Source organism: Arachis ipaensis, chromosome B02, assembly GCF_000816755.2.
Source record: "Arachis ipaensis cultivar K30076 chromosome B02, Araip1.1, whole genome shotgun sequence".
Classification (NCBI taxonomy): domain Eukaryota; kingdom Viridiplantae; phylum Streptophyta; class Magnoliopsida; order Fabales; family Fabaceae; genus Arachis; species Arachis ipaensis.
The window spans coordinates 59,933,784-59,949,667 of record NC_029786.2 but is presented as its reverse complement, the minus strand read 5'-3'; the positions used below and the strand labels follow the sequence as shown (position 1 = coordinate 59,949,667).

The window sequence follows — 15,884 nt, the reverse complement described above, 5'->3', positions numbered from 1 at the left end:
ACGTTAACTAAGTTAACGTGGAAGTTAACGTGGCTCCTTGGGGTTGTGTGGTTGCTTCCAACGTTAGTGACAATGTTGGGTATCACTAACGTTGTCGACTACTCTTGCCTCTTCACGTTAGCTTCCACGTTAACCAAGTTAACGTGGGAGTTAACGTGGCATTGTGCACTTAGGCCAATGTTAGTGACTTATTAGGATCTTCTTATTTAGCTAGTCTCATGGGGTGTGTCTCAAGCATAGTATTCATGACAGATAGTTGTCCTCCCACCTTGTGGTTGAACCAACTTAGCTAACTTATGATCACACCAAAAACTCATGAATACACTTCCATATTATGAACTCCACTCTGGTCTTTTTAAAACACACTCATTCTCTTTTTCATTTGATTTAAAGGGACAAACATACAATTAAGTAAGGAGATGGTGTACTAACATAAAGACTAGCACACAGAGACCTTCTTCAACACCAAAAACTTAAAAGACAGAATTGAAAAAGGTTCCAACTACGAGTATCTATTAATCAAAAGTGCATTCGGACTTCCAATTTTCAACAATTCTGAGTATAATGGAATTAAGTGACAATACAACCTTCGGATGATGATTTCTAGTTGCTCTCTTTCTTTGTCATCATCCTAATAGTTGCTACTTCACTTCCTTGGGTAAAGATGCACTATTTCCTCATAAGATTCCTGTAAAGTTATTGGAAGTTGCTTGTTCCCAAAGTACTTGAGACATAGTTAGCTTGTGTGTGTGCTTGTGGCTGTTGAACTTACTTTGGTGTGCGAACACCAAACTTAGTTCCTTGCCCAGTATAAAACATTGCATATATGCAGAGAGCCTCATATCTTGTTGTTAATATGACAATTATTACTAAAGTCTAACTACATCTAAGTGCTTTCCCTTGATTGGTTGGAGCTAGCAATGTGTTTTGGGAGTGGGGTGTAATTCTAATGTCTTTGGTGGAACACCAAACTTAGAATCACACTTTCACTCTTGACTTGTTTTGGTGTGGAACACCAAACTTAGCTCCTCGCAATACAAGGGGAAACAACTTGTGATCCTTATTGAAATATAGATGAAAAGGAAAATACCTGAGGTTGGGTTGCCTCCCAACAGAGCGCTCTTTTATCATCGCTAGCTCGACGGTTCCTCCTTTACTTGAGGTGGTAATTTACTCTGGGGTTTTCCCCCAAGTTGCCCAGATAATGCTTGAGTCTTTGTCCATTCACTGTAAAAGTCCTTTCAGAGCCTTCATCCATGATTTTGATATGTCCATAAGGCGAAACTTTTGTGACAAGAAAAGGTCCGGACCACCTTGATTTGAGTTTTCCTGGGAATAGTCTCAATTTAGAATTGTAGAGGAGTACTCGTTGCCCCTTTTCGAAACTCCTAGGTGCAAGATGTAGGTCATGTCTTCTCTTTGCCTTCTCTTTATACATCTTGGTATTTTCATAGGCTTGTGACCTGAATTCCTCCATCTCTTGCAGTTGCAAGATCCTCTTTGCACCAGCAGCAATGCTGTCAAAGTTTAGTATCTTGATAGCCCAGAGAGCCCTGTGTTCCAGCTCCAGTGGTAAGTGACAAGCTTTCCCATAAACCAGTTGATAAGGGGACATCCCAAGTGGTGTTTTGAATGCTGTTCTGTATGCCCAAAGAGCATCATCCAGCTTATTCGACCAATCCTTTCTTGATGCACCCACAGACTTTTCCAGAATCCTCTTTAGCTCTCTATTGGATATCTCAGTTTGTCCACTTGTTTGGGGATGATATGGTATAGCTACCTTATGTTTTACCCCATATCGTAGGAGAAGAGCTTCTAGTGGTTTGTTACAAAAATGGCTCCCTCCATCACTGATGAGTGCTCGTGGGACTCCAAACCGGCTAAAGATATTCTTCCTGAGGAAGTTCATGACAACTTTGTTATCATTTGTTGGGGTTGCAATAGCCTCTACCTACTTGGAGACGTAATCTACTGCCACCAAAATGTAATTGTTTGCATATGAGGTTGGGAATGGTCCCATGAAATCAATTCCCCACACATCAAACAGTTCCAGTTCCAAGATGAAATTTTGTGGCATCTCATTTCTTTTGGGCAAGTTTCCAGATCTTTGGCATTCATTGCAGCTCCTTACCAGTTCTTTTGCATCTTTGAAAAGGGTGGGCCAAAAGAATCCACTTTGTAACACTTTTGCTGCAGTTCTGTCTCCTCCAAAGTGTCCTCCATAACATGAGCCATGGCAGTTCCATAGGACCTCTCGTCCTTCCTCTTCTGAAACACATCTTCTAAGGATTCCATTTGAACACTTCTTGAAGAGATATGGCTCATCCCAGACAAAGTATTTTGCATTATTCATGAGCTTCTTTTTTTTATGTTTATTTATCTCTGGAGGTAATGCTCCAGATGCCTTGAAGTTGGCAATGTCTGCGAACCATGGTGCTTTGTGAATTGTCATCAACTGCTCATCCGGGAAGAGCTCGTTCACACTTGTATCATGTGCTCCACCTTTATCATGAGGGATCCTGGATAGGTGATCTGCTACCTTGTTTTCCACTCCCTTCTTGTCTCTAATTTCAATATTGAATTCCTGCAACAATAAGATCCATCTTATTAGTCTTGGTTTTGATTCTTGCTTGGCAAACAAATATTTAAGTGCTGTGTGATCTGTAAAAACAATCACTTTAGCACCAATGAGGTATGATCTAAACTTGTCAAATGCAAAAACTATTGCTAGTAACTCTTTTTCAGTAGTGGTATAATTTCTTTGAGTATCATTAAGAACTTTGCTAGCATAGTATATCACATGGACTAAGTTGTCTTTCCTCTGTCCTAACACTGCCCCAACTGCAAAATCAGATGCATCACACATCAATTCAAATGGTAAATTCCAATCAGGTGGGAAAATAATAGGAGCAGAGGACAACCTCATTTTCAGATTTTCAAAGGCTAACATGCATGTTTCTTCAAAGATGAATGGTGTATCAGATATAAGGAGATTGCTTAAGGGCTTGGCTATCTTTGAAAAATCTTTAATAAATCTTCTGTAAAAACCAGCATGCCCCAAAAAACTCCTAATTGCCCTGACATCACTGGGTGGAGGTAGTTTTTCAATGAGTTCTACTTTAGCTCTGTCAACCTCAATGCCTTGGTTAGAAACCTTGTGACCCAGGACTATTCCTCCTGTCACCATAAAGTGGCATTTCTCCCAGTTCAAGACCAAATTGGTCTCTTGGCATCTTTTCAATACCAAGGCGAGGTGATGTAGACAACTAGGGAAGGAATCTCTGAATACCGAGAAATCATCCATAAAAACTTCAATGAACTTTTCTATCATATCTGAAAAGATAGAAAGCATGCAGCGTTGGAAAGTTGCAGGTGGATTACATAACCCAAATGGCATGCGCCTGTAGGCAAACACTCCATATGGGCAAGTGAATGAGGTTTTCTCTTGATCTCTGGGATCAACCACTATTTGGTTATATCCTGAATAACCGTCGAGAAAACAATAATATGCGTGCCCTGCAAGTCTTTCCAACATCTGATTCATGAATGGAAGGGGGAAATGATCTTTTCGTGTAGCCTCATTGAGCTTCCTGTAGTCTATACACATCCGCCATCCTGTGACTGTCCTTGTAGGAATTAATTCATTCTTCTCATTGGGAACCACGGTGATTCCTCCCTTTTTTGGGACAACATGCACGGGGCTAACCCACGGGCTATCTGAGATTGGGTAGATCACCCCTCCCTACCATAACTTCATAACTTCTTTCTGTACTACTTCCTTCATGATAGGGTTCAACCTCCTTTGGGATTGAATGGATGGCAATCTCTCAGGTTCTTCAGGTTCTTCTTCTTCAAAATTCTCTTGCACTTCCTCCTCAAGTACATCTAACCTCATGGATTCCCCCAATTGTTCTGGTGGGTAACTCATGGCCTTGAACACATTGAATGTCATCTTTTCATTGTGTAGTCTTAAGGTAAGATCACCTTTTTGGACATCAATGACAGCTCCAGCAGTGGCCATGAACGACCTTCCCAGGATGATGGAAGCCTTGGCTTCCTCCTGCATGTCCAGCACTACAAAGTTTGCTGGGAAGATAAAATCTCCCACTTTCACCAGCAAATCTTCTATGACGCCATGCGGGAACTTGAACGATCTGTCTGCCAACTGTAGGGCCATTTTTGTTGGTTTAGCCTCCTCTATCTTCATCTTCCTCATCATAGCTACTGACATCAAGTTGATGCTGGCTCCTAAGTCACAAAGGGCTTTCTCCACTGTGATTTCTCCTATAATGCAAGGGATATGAAAACTCCCAGGATCCTTCAATTTCTGGGGCAATTTGTGCTGAATGATAGCACTACACTCTTTTGTTAGTATCACAGTCTCGTTGTTCTTCCAACTTCTTTTCTTAGTCATGAGCTCCTTCAAGAACTTGGTGTAGAGTGGCATTTGTTCTATCGCTTCAGCAAAGGGTATGTTGATTTGCAGCTTCTTGAAGATTTCCAAAAATCTTAAAAACTGATTGTCATCTCCCTTCTTCTTTAGTTGCTGAGGGTATGGGACTCTTGGGATTTCTGGTTTCAGCACTCCTTCCCCTTTTTGTGAACTCAAAGTCGGAACTTGAGCTTCGTCCTGCTCTTCTTGTGGTTTCTGGGGGGTTTCCTTCAGTTCCTTCCCACTCCGAAGGGTGATAGCCTGACACTCCTCCCTTTTGGTTGAGTTAGTTTTACTGCGAAGGTTGTGGCTGGGAATTTGCTTGAATAAATAGCCAATTTGTGTCTCAAGCTTCTTGATGGCAGCATCCTGATTTTGTATATTTGACTGCACTTCCTCTCTGAATGCTTTACTGTCCTGGATATCCTTGCATATTCCTTCAAGTAGATTTTTAATCCTTGAGATTTTTTCGTCAAATGATGATAGGTCAGGTTGAGGAGGGTTGTTCTGGCCTTGATATGAATGTGGAGAGGTGTTGTTATTGGGATGTTGATATGGTCTAGATGTGAAATTGTTTAGATTTGGGTGTGTTTGATCAAGGCTTTGGTCTTGTTGATTTTCCCACCCAAAGTTTGGGTGATTCCTCCATCCAGGGTTGTAATTCTTGGAGTATGGATCATGGTTCTACCTAGGTGAATTCCCAATGTAGTTGGCTTGCTCCTGACTACCCTCTGCTTCTTCATTCACTCCTTCTTGGGTTGTTGATGAAGTGGAGATTGCTTCTACTTGGTTCCTCTCCATCTTCTTGGTGAGGTCAGCCAGCTGCTGGGTAATGAGCTTGTTTTGGGGCCAACAGAGCATCTACATTGTTTAGCTCCATTACTCCTCTTGTGTTCCCTCTTTCGGAAGCATAGAAGTAGTCGTTCTCTGCTACTGTTTTAATGACATCTATAGCCTCCTCAATGGTTTTCTTCTTATTCAAAGATCCTCTGGATGAATGCTCTACGGCCTTCTTTGACTCATAAGAGAGCCCTTCATAGAAAATGTGCAGCTGCACCCATTCGTTGAACATGTCAGGTGGACACCTCCTTGTCAGGTCTTTAAACCTCTCCCATGCTTCATATAGAGTCTCACCATCTTGTTGCCTGAAGGTTTGGACCTCAGCTCTCAGCCTATTGATTCTTTGAGGAGGGTAAAATCTTGCTAAGAATTTGTTCACCACGTCTTCCCAAGTTGTCAAGCTTTCCCTTGGAAAAGATTTCAGCCACTTGGCTGCCTTATCCCTGAGTGAGAATGGAAATAAAAGCAGTCTATAGGCGTCAGGATGAACACCATTAGACTTTACTGTGTCACATATTCTCAGGAAGGTGGTTAAATATTGATTTGGGTCCTCTTGGACACTTCCTCCAAACGAACAGTTGTTCTGCAAAAGGGTGATGAGCTGTGGCTTCAGTTCAAAATTGTTGGCATGGATGGTTGGCTTTTGAATGCTACTTCCATAGTTTCTTGGGTTTGGATTGATATAAGAGCCTAAAACTCTTCTATCCTCCCCAGTATGACTTGTTCGACCTCTTCCGCCATGGTTGTGAGCCTCTTCTTCATGATAGTTTTTCATGTTTTCTTCCATGTTTGGTTCAAAGTGTTCCTCAAAGTGTTCCTCCTCTTCTTCAGCACCAACTACACGTTTGTCTCTTGCCTACCTCCTTAGTCTAAGGAAGGTTCTCTCAGGTTCAGAATCAAAGGAAGTTGAAGCCCTGCTTCTTCTCCTTGTCATACAACCAACAAGTACAAGCAAAGAGAATAGGTGCAGAAAGTATATCTGTCAGAATTACTGTTAGTATGAGTGATGCAATATATCAAACAGTTAGTGGGTTAGTGAGATGAAATGTAAATAACAAAAAAAAAGTAGGGGGAAGGGAAGAAATTAACTAAAACAGGAAGTAAATAACTCAAACAGAAATTTAAATCAAACAAAAATAAAATGCTCAATCTAGTTATCCCCCAATCTAATCATTGTTGATGCACAATCAATCCTCGACAACGGCGCCATAAACTTGATGCACGAAAAACTTGTCTCATAAGAAATTTCCTTCGGCAAGTGTACCGAATTTGTCGTCAAGTAAAAACTTACAATAGAGTGAGGTCGAATCCCACAAGGATTGATTGATCAAGCAACTTTAATTAGAGGAATGTTCTAGTTGAGCGAATCAGAAATTGAGTTGAGAATTGTAGAGAATTAAATGCGGGAAAGTAAATGGCAGAAAGTAAATTGCAGAATCTTAAATGGTAATGGGGGAATTGCTCATAAATGTAAATGACATAAATTAAAGAGAATGGGTAAGATCAAAAATGGGGAGTTCATTGGGCTTAGGAGATGTTGCATTCTCCGGATCAATCTCATTTACATCTCTTCCTCAATCAATGTACTCATTGATCTCCTTGGCAATCTTAAGTGATTGAATTACAATTTCTTGTAATTCAATCTCTCAAATCTTGATCAATAGCCAATTCCTTGGTCAATTGCTCATGAGAAGAGATGAAGTATGGTCACTGATTATACCACATGCATTTCCCAAATCAAGCATTGAGAGGATTATAGTCACATATCCATCCAAACCCAATTTGGTCCAGCATGAGAAAGCATTTCTAGCTTGATCCCTTCATTCCTCTTCCAAGGTTCAGAAGAGATCCAAGTATGAATAGTTTCTTTTCCAAGATAACTACCCAATTGGATGAAGATCGAAAGCTTTCAAGTAATATCAAGAGAAAAGATAGAAGAAGAATAATGAAAACTAGTATTGATCCATCAAATTACAACAGAGCTTCCTAACCCAATGAAAGGGGTTTAGTTGTTCATAGCTCTGGAAAATGAAAACAAAGATGGAGAATACATGATGAAAACTAGAAGAGCAGAGAAAGTAAAATACAGGGAGTAGTTCTATGCTATTTTCCTACTCCCAGGAACTCCCTTAAATAATTCAAAGCTACTCCTATATATACTACTCTTCTCATCTTCTAGTTGGCTCTTCAAGTCTTGGGCCTTTGGATCTTGAGTTTGAAGCAGTTTTCTTCTTCATTTGGGCTTGGCTTTACTTGCAGAGAGAAAGTGTGAAGTGGGCAGAGATTTTAGCTCAGGACGTTAGGGTTGTTAACGTTTAGTGAAAATATGAGTTCGAGAACGTTAGTGACAATCAACTTTCTCACTAACGTTACTAAGTAAAGCCACCTTAACCTCAACGTTAGTGGCACAAACGTTGCCACCAACATTGCCTCTAGGTCCTTTGCACACGTTATTGGGACTTAACTTTCCCAATAACGTTGAAAAGCCCCCATTGCTCCTACGTTAGAGCCCACGTTAACTTAGTTAACGTGACTCTTAACGTGGGTAATGATGGCTTCGAGAGCGTCATTGGCAGTCACTTTTCTCATTAACTTTGCAAGTTACCTCCCATTCCTTGCTTCCTTTGGTCCTGAAATCAGGCAATAAAGTGCATCAAAGTTCTAGTCCAAGTCATGGGTAATGCAGAATACAATTTGTCACTAAACTCATGCAAAATCCTCATGAAATCATGTAAAATGCACAATGTATGATTGAATCAAGGTGTAAGTGAATATCTACCCAAAACTAGCTTATTTCCTAAGAAAATGCATGAAACTACCGTAAAAACAGTAAAGAAAAGGTCAGTAAAACTGGCCAAAATGCCCTGGCATCACACCTTTGAAAATTTGCAAGGGCATTGCATAATTCAAAAGGCATCCTTCTGTAAGCAAATACTCCAAATGGACAGGTGAATGAGGTTTTTTTTTGTCCTTGGGGTCTACCACTATTTGATTGTACCCAGAATAACCATCCAGGAAGCAGTAATAGGCATGGCAAGCCAATATTTCCAGCATCTGATCAATGAATGGGAGAGGAAAATGATCTTTCCTTGTGGACTCATTTAGTCTTCTATAATCTATGCACATCCTCCACCCAGTCACTGTCCTTGTAGGGATTAACTCATTCTTTTCATTGGAAATGACAGTCATCCCCCCTTTCTTTGGTACAACTTGGACCGGACTTACCCAAGTACTATCAGAGATTAGGTATATAATTCCAGCATTCTATAGCTTTATCACCTCTTTTTGAACCACTTCTTTCATGGCTGGGTTAAGCCTTCTTTGAGGCTACACCACAGGCCTTGAGTCTTCCTCCAACAAGATTTTATGCATTTAGATGGTAGGGCTTATGCCCTTGATATCATCAATCGTCTATCTCAGAGCTGTCTTGTGAGCTTTCAATATTTTAATCAGCTTTGTTTCTTCTTCCATGTTTAAGGAGGAGTTGATGATCATTGGCAAGGTCTCTTCTTCTCCAAGAAATGCATACTTGAGATGGGGAGGGAGGGTCTTTAATTCTTGCTTTGGCATTTCCTCTGTCTTGCTTTCAAGGGAAATTTCAAAGGCTGGTTTCTCTGTGACATCTTGATCAGTTCCCATGTCTTCTTCTTGTTTCTCCTGGACATTGATTTCAGACAGTTCTTCCATCAAGTCTTCTACCAATTCCACCCTCATATGCTTTTCCTTCTTAGGGAGATGTTGCATGGCTTTAAAGACATTGATGATCATTTTTTCATCATGCACTCTGAGGGTCATTTCACCTTTCTCCACATCAATAATAGCCCTTGTTGTAGCTAAAAAAGGTCTCCCCAAGATGATTGAGTTATGTCCTTCTTCTTCCATATCCAAGATGACAAAGTCGGCAGGGAAGATAAACTCTGCAATCTTCACCAATAAATTTTCTACAACTCTATTTGGTATCTTGAGTGATCTGTCAACCATTTGAAGTGACATTCTGGTGGGTTTGACTTCCTCTATTGCAAGCTTTTTCATTAGTGACAAGGGCATCAAATTGATGCTGGCTCCTAAGTCACATAGAGCTTTTTCCAAGGTCATGTTGCCTATGGTGCAAGATATGATGAAACTCCCAGGATCTTTGAGTTTTGGTGGGAGACCTCTTTGAATTACTGCACTGCACTCTTGTGTTAAAATCACTGTCTCCTTCTCATTCCAGCTTCTCTTCTTGTTGATGAGTTTCTTTAGAAATTTCGCATATAGAGGCATCTGTTCTAGAGCTTCAGCAAGTGGTATGTTAATTTCCAGCTTCTTGAAAACTTCCAGAAATTTGGGAAACTTTTGATCCTTGAGCTCTCTTTGCACTCTTTGAGGATATGGCAGAGGAGGGATGTAATGTTTAACTTCCTTCTTCTGTTCTTGTGGAGGCTCTATCATGACTTATTTTCCCTTCTTTGAAGCTTGAGATTATTTATCTTTCTTTCTGAGCTCTTCCTGGTCCTTTTCTTTAATTGTCACTTCTTCCTTGCTGTTGGCCTTATCATCCTCTGCTGGCTTCTTGTTAGCTTCTTTGTTATTCTCCAATGTCTTTCCACTCCTAAGTTGAATTACTTTACATTCTTCCTTGGGGTTGGGAATGGTGTCACTTGGTAGTGCATTGGTTGGTCTTTCGGCCACTGTTTGCTTGGACAATTGTCCAATTTGTCTTTCCAGGTTCCTTAGTGAAGCTTCATGGTTTTTATTGGCCAATTCTTGGTGTTTGATCATTTTCTCCATCATCATCTCCAAGTTGGAGATTCTTTGGGATTCTTGGGGTGGTTGTGGTTGAGTGTGGAATGTAGATGGGGAATGAAAGTTGTTTTGGTTAGTTGATGGGTTATTGGGTGGATAGGATTTGGCTAAAAATTTGATGACCAAATCATCCCAATTGGTGATGCTTTCCTTAGGGAAGGTTTCTAACCAATGCGTGGCTTTGTCTCTCAGTGAAAATGGAAATAGCAAGAGTTTATTGATGTCAGGGTGGACTCCATTGGTTTTGACAGTGTCACAAATTCTCAAAAACACAGAAAGTTGTTGGTTTGGGTCTTCAGCAGCACTTCCTTCATATTGACAATTATTCTGAGCCAAGGTAATCAATTGAGGCTTGAGTTCGAAGTTATTAGCATGGACATTGGGGGTTAGGATGCTGCTCCCACAATTCCTTGGGTTGGGGATAGTGTAAGAAGCTAAAACTCTTCTCTGAGGCTGGCCATTGTTGTTGGCCACATCCTCAGGTGGATTTGGAATGTTACCCTCCATCCCTTTATCCTCTTCTTCTGATTCTTCTTCTCCAATAACCCCCTTCCCTCTTGCTTCTCTTCTTCTTCTCAAAAGTGTTCTCTCTGGTTCAGAACCAAAAGAAGTGGATTCACCTCTTCTCCCTCCTGGCATACAACACGGACAAAACCAGAAAACTAAAATAAAACACTTTACTGATAGAGGGTGGTTAATGGTTAGTTGAAACAAAATATCAAACATTTAAAATGCTCAAGAAAAATAAAGAAAAAGTGCTTAATCTAGATTATCACCTACTTAATCATTGTTAATCTAAATCAATCCCCGGCAAAGGTGCCAAAAACTTGATGAGGGAAAAATGATTTCACACAAACTCACCGGCAAGTGTACCGGGTCGCATCAAGTAGTAACAACTCACAAGAGTGAGGTCAATCCCACAGGGATTGATGGATTGAGTAACTTTAGTATGGTGATGAATTTAGTTAAGCGAATATTTGATGATTTTTGGTGAAATTCGATTTACAGGAACTAAATTACAAGTAAACTAAAGTGCAGAAGAAGTAAATTGCAGAAATTTAAAGTGCAAGAAATTAAAAGAGCTGAAACTTAAATTGCAAGAAAAGTAAATAACTGAAACTTAAAGTGCAAGAAATTTAAATTGCAGAATCTAAATTGCTAGGAAACTTAAATTGCATGAAGAATAAAGGGATTTGGGTATTGGGAATCAAAACTGAATTGGAAAACGTAAATTGCAGTGAATTAGGGAACTCTTAGATGAAGAAATGCAAAAAATATATCAATCAGGATTTTAGTACCAAAACAGAAATGAAGAATTTGTAGAAGAAGATAAAACAGAAAGAAAACTTAGAACAATCTCAAAATCCTAAAAGAGAAATTGATAATTGCAGAAGAATAATGAAACAGAAAAGAAATTTAGATCTCAATTGCTCTTTTAATAGAACAGGAAGAAGAAATTGCAAAAGAAAGAAAAACAGAAAGTAAACTATGACCAGATCTCCAACTCATAAAACTATCAAAGGAAAAATAAAAGAAAGCTCCAAGATGAAGAAATTAAGAAGAATTCTTCATTCTGAAGTCAAAAGACACAAAACAGAAAGTAATAGTTGCAGAAAAGAGAAAGCAAAACAGAAAAGGAAAATTCAGATCTGATCTCAATTCTAAAATTCTAAAAAAATGAAAATTAAAAGAGAGCTCCCTGTGAAATCAAATGTTATCCTATTTATACACTTTTTAACTTAGTCTTCCAATACTTGGAGTGGGCTTTTTGGCCTATGAAGAAGTGGATCAAAATGGCTCCTCATTGCTGTCTCTAGGGGAACGTTGCATTCTCTAAGTGAGCGCAGCATTCATTCATCCACGCGTGCGCGTCTCTGACGCGTGCGCGTCCTTTTGCCTCTTTGCTCATCGACGCGTGCGCGTCATGTACGCGTGCACGTCACTATCAGTCTTCAGCTCCAAACATGCTCGCGCGCCCCTTTCACGCGTACGCGTCATTGATAGCGTTAACCTAGTGAGCGCTACATTGGCTTAGTGAACGCTGCACACGCGTGCGCGTCTTCCATGCGTGTGCATGGGTAGCAAATACCAATTTCTTGCTTTAGCATCACTCACACGTTGGCGTGATTCCTTCCAAATCCACCATCGACGCGTGCGCGTCAAGCATGCGTGCACGTCATTTCTAGAATTTTGCCTCCAATTTCAAATCTTGCCCGAAAACGCTGAGTAATCAAACATAGCGCTCTCTTCAAAAATGAGCGCCAACCACTTCCATGCGTACGCGTCATGAACACGTACACGTGGATCTTCAAAAATCCATCCCTGACACGTAAGCGTTTGTTACGCGTGCGCGTCACAAGTGAGCATGGTGTTCATTATTTGAACGCAACGCTATACTGCATGGCTTATTCTTTTCTTCATTTTCTCACCTAAAACCAACCAAACAAGCAATCAAAGTTTCACCAAAATCACAAGAATTTGCAACAATCATAATAATCACTTAGTTCTTGCATAAATCTCATGATTTTGTATAAAATAAATGATGTTTGATTGAATCACAATAATCATGAAATTTCACTCTAACCACTTACTTATTGTGCAAGAAAGTGCATAAAACCTAATGAAACAAATGAAAAATGCTTGTGAAACTAGCATAAGATGACTTGTCATCAGTAGCCAAAGAACCACAAGGATTATCAAGAAGGTTAATTCAAGAATTGGAGTTCAAGCATGGTGTAGAGCACAAGTGGGTAATTTCCGGAGGATGTTGGGTACTTCAAGGGTAGAATGAGATCTTTTCCATCCGGCTTGGAGCATGGAGATCAACAAGAAGGTGACCGGATGCCTAGAATATGGGATCCCGGAAGAGCCTCTTAGTGCAAGCATGGATGGAGGTTCAAGGAGGAGTGGAAACACAAGCCACCCTAGCTAGAGTCTCCTCATTAAGTCCAACTTAAGGACTATAAACCAAAGTGCTAGGTGGGAGACACCCCACCATGGTAACATCTTCCTTATCCTTTCTCTTTGTTTATAGTCTTAGTTTATTACATATTTGCTTGTCTGAGTTAGCTTAGAATTAGTTTAATTTCAAGTTTAGATAGGTTGAATTGCAAATGGATCATGATTTTGTGATGTTTTAAACGTTTTGGGGTTGATATGTTGATGTGCTAAGGCTTGGACCCTTAATTTTGAAAGAAAAAAGTTTTGAGAAACAGGGCACCTGTGCGTGCGCACCACCCTGTGCGCACGCACAAAATTGTATTTTCCACCATCTGTGCGAGCGCACGCCTCTGTGCACTCGCACACCCCTTGCAGCGCCCTCTGGTCGTAGCACTAGCATAGCTTGTGCATGGATGCTGCCCTATTTTTCTTGATCTATGCGTGCGCATTGCCTTGTGCGTATGCACGCGTCTTCCTTTTCGCGCCATCTGTGCGGCCGCACCGACGTGTGCGTCCGCACACCAGCTTGCAGCCTTTCTGGTGGGAGCGCTGGCTGAGCCTGTGCGCATGCACATTCTACCCTTTTCGCCCTTATGCGTGCGCACGGACTGTGTGTGTACGCACACATGTTCCATCCATAAAAAAAAAAAGCGTTCTGTGTGCGCGCACCGGCTTTTGCGTGTGCACACTTCTATTTTCGCCTTCTGATCGGAGCACTCGCACACCTTGTGTGAGTGCACCCCTCCCCTTTTCACATTATGTGCGTACGCACACATGTCTATGCGTACGCACAAGTGCTGTTTTGGGCAAAATTTTTATTTCTTTTCCATTTAAGCCTTCACGCACTTCCGCCCCCTCCACCCCCTCTCTTTTCTTGCTTCTTCCATGTTTTTCCTCTTGTTTTATTTAATCTTCATTGCATTTCATTTTTATTTTAGTTATTATCTTAGTTTTACTTTAGTTATTTCTATTTAAATAATTTATAAGTGTTTGTTTACTAGCGATAGGGTTGCCTCTTGATACAATGCAGTTATACTTTGCTTTAATATGCAAGTACCTAGTGGATTTGAATACTCATGTTTTGATTGTATCACTAGGGCAAATTATATAAGTGCATTGGATTAAGTGATTTGAGTTGAATTTACTTGTTCATCATGATTTATATATTAAAAATCATCACATGTCCAGTACTTGTTCCTTGTTAATGCTTTGCATTTGTTTGAGTGACCTAACTTGATTCTTATCAAGGTTATCACTTTTTGTAACAAGTACCCTTCCATGTGACCTTTTCATTATGCTTTATGATGAGTAGGGAGTTTTTGTAAATTATTGAATTGGTTGTTGTTTATTGTGCTATTTTATATTAATCTTGCGCTTTAACTTGCACAATTATAATAGCCAATATCTTAATCATTCAATTCACTTTCATAGTCACCTAAGGTTGCTTGTGCCTTAAGTTTCGCTCATTCTCCACTTGCAACCTTGGTTACCTAATTGAGGGACATATGGTAATTCTTTTGATTGTGTGATCCCCATTTACCCGGCCAATGTGTGTTGTTCTAAACCGTGCACACTTAGAACACACACATTCTCATACCACACACATCTCACTTTTCCTCAATTGTGTTTATTTGTTTACTCAGCAACCAAAACCCCTGAACCCACCAGCTGAAGGTGGAGCTTCATAGCTCCTCACCACCGGATTTTATTCGTGCACGGAGGACCGTGCAACGCTTAAGTGTGGGGGAGGATTCGTCATTTTGGGGTGTAAACTTTCTTTTCCCGAACACTTTGCACCTTATTTTTGTTTCTTTTTATTATGTTTCTTGTAGATATTTAGAATGCTTTTGGCTGTTGCATTGCATTTTTCTTTTGGTATATATATCTTAGCTTATGCATAGTTTATTTCTAGTTATTGCATCTTGCATTTTTGCATATTTTTTTTAGTATATATTTTATAGATAGAAGTTGTGATTGGATGATGTGAATAGCATAGTGCCTAGTTCAATTTTGTCCTAATTGTTCATGTTAGTTTTTGTAATGTTGAAAATTAGGAATAGAACTTGGAAAATTTTTGAAAATTGCATCCATCACAACATACATACATATAGGAAATAAGTTTGGTGAAACAACAAAGAATTTTCATGAAACCCTTTTTAGGGCGTGCCATTGATTGAATTGAAAAAAAATCTTTTTTCAACTTGCTTGAAGCATCCTTTTTCATAGAACATAGAAAAGAGCTAGAACAACATACCTTGGGAGATTTGAGCTCTAATAGATGGTTGCACATTTCCAACCATAAAGTTTATTCTTGTGCGATTACACTCCTTTTTTATTGTGATCATTGATTTTCATGAATCTATATGTCCTGTATTTGTTGTTTGATTGTATTTAGCATGATTGAGGCCATTCTTGTTATTGAACTCACAAACCTATATGGCCAACCCTTGCATTCACCTTTGTAACCCCTTTTTGAGCCTTTAAACCCCCTTTTGTTCTAATGCTAAGCACCTTATTCACCCTAAAGTGAAAAACCATTGATGTCCTTGGATTACTCTTTGATTAGCTTGGGTGGAGTAGTGTGTATACTCTAAGTGTGGGGGAAAATTGTTGGGAAACATTAGTGATAAGCTTATTCGGGATATTCATTGAGAAAACTTGGATAATAGAATAATACGCATGCATTCATTGTTCAATATATATGAAATAAAAAGCTAAATAAAGGATGCATATGTGTGTGTTTTGGAAAGAATATGCATGAGTAGAGGTGAGATAGGAGACAAATGGGTAGCTAGGTTGTTTTGTTATGTGTACATAGGATGATATAGGATTAGGTGGACACTTAAGCTAATCAAAGATGTAATTCACTAAGTCCACTTGACCATAT

General features: G+C 39.8%; 1 pseudogene; it reads right to left on the bottom strand.

Annotated features, from left to right (window-relative positions):
• LOC110269231 overlaps positions 1-2,346 on the bottom strand; it is a 57,024-nt pseudogene extending 54,678 nt beyond the window's left edge.